Source organism: Oryza sativa, chromosome 11, assembly GCF_034140825.1.
Source record: "Oryza sativa Japonica Group chromosome 11, ASM3414082v1".
NCBI classification, from domain to species: domain Eukaryota; kingdom Viridiplantae; phylum Streptophyta; class Magnoliopsida; order Poales; family Poaceae; genus Oryza; species Oryza sativa.
The window spans coordinates 14,982,067-14,987,077 of record NC_089045.1 but is presented as its reverse complement, the minus strand read 5'-3'; the positions used below and the strand labels follow the sequence as shown (position 1 = coordinate 14,987,077).

The following is a 5,011-nucleotide window of genomic DNA, read 5'->3' as shown; positions in this document are numbered from 1 at the left end:
CTCTTCGTCAGTCGTATTACCGGATGGTGCTTCTCTGGTGATACTGCTAGTCCTTGTAAGGTTAGGATATGGCGGATCACGAGTAGACTTACCTCCCCTCGTTATGATCACCTTAACATTTCTACGGAAGATTCGGGCTGCCCCGGAATCCTCGCAGACTCATTTGCAGGTACTAACACAGCTAATTGTGCCAGCTAAGTTTCAATCATCTTATTAAAGCTCAGCTGATTTTGGAATGCAGAAGCAAAGCCATCTAGCTTAACATTTATATTCTCTAAGTCCTTGTCATTAGCAGCTAGCTTTTTGCTAAGAGCATATGTTGTTTTAGCTTGCGCAAAGACGAGATCTTCGAAGGAGGGCTGGTTAGAAAAGTTACCGTTGTTGTTACCTCCTTGGTAATATGGGCATGGCTGGTTCCACCCCTGACCTCCTTGTGGACGATACCCATTATTGTTGTTGCCCATGTACATCGCCTCTTCATGGGTCTCCGGGCAGTCATTCCTAGGGTGACCCGTGCTGCCGCGGACCTCACACGTGACGTGTGAGTCCAAGGCCTTGACGGTGCCTTGTGGCCTCTTGTCATGGTCGTCCAAGCGTTTCATGAGGAAGTCCAGCTTGGCAGCAAGAATCTCCATCTCCTTGATGGTGTGCACTCCTCGCTGACGGGTCTGGAGTCGTTCCTCGCTCCAACCCATATTGGAGACCATTTTCTCTATTAAATCGATGGCTTCTCGAACCGTCTTAGAGAAAAATGCTCCTCCAGCTACCATGTTCAGGTGGTCGCGAGACATGGGAGTGAATCCAATATAAAAATTTTGCAGGATAAGCCAGTCGTCCATTCCATGATGAGGACAGGCGGCCACATATTCCTGAAGTCGTTCCCATGCCTTAGGAATGGACTCGTCCGTCGTCTGCTGGAAGCTTGAAATTCTTCCACGAAGGGCGTTGGATTTGCCCCTCGGGAAGAACATTAATAAGAATGCCGTAGAGCATTTGTCACAGGTGTTGATTGTAGCACAGTTGGCATAAAACCACTGCTTCGCGTTCCAAAGGAGGGAAACTGGAAACAGCCGTAGCCTGATGGCGTCAGGACTGACTTCCTTCATAGTGTACGTGTTGTAGATCTCCAGGAATTGTTGCAGGTAAGCATTGGCATCCTCGTTAGGCTTGCCGCAGTACGGGCTAGCCTGCGCCATTGTGATAAGGCTAGACTTCAGATCAAAATCCACGTCTCCCATGTTGATTTGCGAGCCAATGGCCACGTTGTCAGCAGAGGGAGCAACGAATTCACGGAGGGTCTTGTCAGCCATAGTCTTGAAGGTTAGTGGCATTGTTATGGCTGGTTTCTTTATCGGGAGAGTTTTTTGTGGAGCGACGACTCTCGGCTTGACGCTCCGAAAGAAAGCTTCTGGATTTTCCTTAAAAGTTTTTCGGCAAGTTGAAACCAGTCATGCACTACCCTGTTTCCACAACAAAAGTGATAACAACCAAGGTTAGCCTACAAAGGACAGTGATTATACAGAGGTAAATAGAAAGTATTAGTATTGGTAATCTCTTCTATAAATCTTCCCCGGCAACAGCACCAGAAATGCTTGTTGGTATTTCTTAACGACATTACTAGAAATATAATTCCCAGCAATGGCGCAGAAATACTCCTGGTATATTATGGTTATAGAGTTCATCCACAAGCGCATGGATATACCATTGTAGCATTTCACCCGAGAGTATTCCAAGGGTATCGTATTTATTTAATCCCGTGGGAAGATTATAGTAGACAGAACCTTACTAATAATTCATATGTTACTTGTAATAATCATAGTCTAAGCAGGGGTTAATATAATTCAAAGGGTAGCATGGCACATAAGCATAAGACCTCTCATTCTCCTATTAAGTTATCTAAGCTAAGTGGGAAGAAAATAGAAAAGAATATATTCCTATACTTCTAGTATACATATTGTTGTCGAATCAACAACTGCGTCACGTCGAAGGACGTGGTTCTTTTAACAGTGGTTGGAAGTAAAGACAATTGTATTGCTTAGTAAATTTTTTTCAAATCCCCCTGTTACATGGCGGTTTAGGCTTTACAGGGAAATTTACATGGTTGCCCTTTTAATAGGGACATCTTTATGGGTATACAGTGTCTTTTGCTCGTATGGGTTCCTAATGGGCCAAGTGACATGGCCTTGTCCCTGGCGAAGCCTCTGGAAGGCGTGTCGGCCCGCTGGGCCTTCTCCTGGCAATGTTCAATAATTGGCGAAACCCATGCCCTTTGTGGCAAGGCTCTCGCCTCGCGGCCTTCAACCATTCGCCCCTCCAACAGGGTCCATCTTTGGCGAAGCTTGTCAAATTGATGCTGCGGCTTTCGCCTATGTTGTCCCTTCGACCTTCGCCGCTTGCCTCCGTCCCATGCCTTTGCCTATCTCCTCGGTTTTGGTAGGCCTGGTCGAAGGTCCTCGTGGTATACCTCCAACAAGCCCCTCACGGCAAGGGTGAGTAGGGAGCTTCGGCCGAGGCTGTGCAAATCGTGTGGTATACCATGAGGCGCCTCCTTCCGGCCGATGTTCCTGCCGAAACCTATATTTTGTACTTGCGAAAAAGTCTGGCGTTTTGCATTAGCAGATCTGGTGATCAATGTTCTTTCCTTTCCTCGCTTATTATTGGTGAAATGGTTGAATATGTTGGGATTCTCGTGAACAGTAATGGGCTAGATGAGCCGGTCTGCCGTTACTTTCGGCCTTTCACTGTTCGGCCTGCCTTAACGTGGCAGTCCCTTACTGGGTGGTAGGCGAACCGTCGCACGGGTGGGTTATATATATACTTCCCTCCCGGCGTCACTTTCACTTTTACCTCTAGTCACTTTTTCCATCTCCTCTGTGGCTGGTATCGCTTTGTTTCTCCTTGCGTTCACGGGCTTTTGTCACCTACTTCGGCCAGCGTGACCTTGGCTCTTACATCGGGCTTTCCGGACTTTTCGCCCATGGCCCCTCATAAACCTGCTCTTGCTTTGGCCATTGGTCCTGATCTGGGGAAGATTGGCAGAGATCACACCGGATATCTCGGCGCTTCACTTATCAATGAGACGGAGTTGACGAAGCTGGTTTTGGCTAGGGTCGTGGCCGAAGGACAAGCCTTCGCTCCTGGCAAGGTGGTGGTGAAGCTTGGGGACAACCAAACCGTGGTCTTTGCTGCATTTTCGATGCGGGGCTTCGATTTCTGTGCAACATCTTGCTGCTTGAGATACTTCGGCTCTTCGAGATCGAATTGCCCCAACTTAGCCCGTGCGCTCTGGTTCGGGTCGCCATCTTCGACTGGGCATGTCGAACCGCGGGTTTCGAGCCGACCGCTGAGCTTTTTGGGGCGATCTTTTATGTTATTGTCAACTCGAAGACGGTGGTCACCCTGGCCGGCACCTGGAGGACGGTCTTCGGGAGCACAAACTTTAATTTCCGCCCTGAGCTCTCCGATTTGTGGCCCGTGAATGCATCGATGCCTAAGTGGGATCGCCATTGGATGCCGAAAAGGTTTTACAACAGCATTCCTTTTGAGGCCGCATCGGATGCAGCCAAGGCCATGAAGTGGCAGCGTAGGGCCATCGTGCGTATTCGGAAGCCCAAAGTGGCGATCGACAGTGCAATGGAGGCTCACTTCGCCCCACTTCGGAAGACTGCTCTTTGGCTTAGCTGTCGTGTCTTGGTGGAAGAGTTTTGTATGCTTTAGATTCTTCCCCTTTCATGGACATGGCAAGTCGAAGTTGACAAGGAGGAGGAGGCGGATGGCTTGCCGAGGCTGGTGCTCCCTGAGGGGGTGAACTGTGAGTTTTCTATTTAACTCGTGATATCGTTATTTTTTGATGTTGTTGCTTTTGCCTATGCTTCCACCTTGTACTATGCTCATTCCTTTTCCCTTACTTCGACAGTGCTTTCACTGCCTCAGGCTGAAATCGAGGCCCAAATAATGATCGAGGAGCTCATCATAAACAAGTTTAGCCAGCTGCTCACCCGTCAGACAGGCGGCAAACCGTATTTTTTCTGGCGAGCTGCCGAGCCGTGCAAACCCTATCAAGGTCGTCGTCATCGACGCAGATGATGCCGAACCATCTAGGAAGGGCAAGCGGGCAAGAGGGAAAGCTGCACCGCGGAAACACAGACCGGCATCCTTTGCTGACTCTGATGCTGACGAGGAGGAGGCCGAAGGCGAAGAAGAGGGGGAGGAGGATGCCGTGGATGAGACGGGTGAATATCTGTTCTCCCCCAGACACGACCCAGGCCATGAGCACGTCGAGGCGGGGGCAGCTTCGAGCTCGTCCCCTCTTCGCAGAAGGAGCTGGAGTGGGCGAAGGCTTTGGCCGCAATTGCGGGGATTGCTCCGTTAAATGTCGGAGCGGGTGCGAAGAGGGCTACGAGGGTGGTTGTCTAAGTTGGCAACGCGTTTAGAGACAGTGACTCATCACAGGACACCCCCACTTCGCCAGCCGGGTGAAGCCCGAGTCTGCCGGCCGCCGCCACCGCAGCTGGTTCTGCCGGTGAGGTGGGTGGGAGCTCCGGGCAGGTGCTTCTGCTTCTGCCGAAGGCGTCGTGGAAGCGGCCTTTGTGGCATTCGAACCCCCTCTTCCCGGCCCCCGCCTTTCGCCACTTGAACCCCCATGGGGAAAACAGGCAGCGACTGAGACCTTGGGTTCGGACAACTCGCTGTCCGCCCCCCGCTTTGTCTCGTCTAACTTCGAGACCCGGGCGGAGCTTGTTCCTTTTGTGAAGGGGGTGTTGCACCTTATTTCGCCGGTGGGCGGCCTCGTTCCTTTTACGGAGCTGAACGAGTTTGATGAAGGATGCACTGCGGCAAAAGCCTGCTCGTTCGGGTACGAACGTTGATTGCTCTGTTTCCTTTTTGTTATACGTGGTCCCATTTATCAAACTACTTGGTTGTTTAAGCAGGCTCTTTCGGCTCAATGCTCAATAGAGTAGATGGCGAGGGTCTACCTGGATAGCTACAAGTCCCAGCTTCGTTCGTTGGA

The 5,011-nt window shown here is 50.6% G+C and overlaps 1 non-coding gene across 1 annotated transcript; it reads left to right on the top strand.

Moving 5' to 3' along the window:
* Positions 1-837: 837 nt before the first annotated feature.
* LOC112937228 (small nucleolar RNA R71) lies at positions 838-944 on the top strand. Its single transcript, XR_003239743.1, has one exon. It is a non-coding gene; the product is annotated as a small nucleolar RNA R71 (small nucleolar RNA).
* Positions 945-5,011: the final 4,067 nt, after the last annotated feature.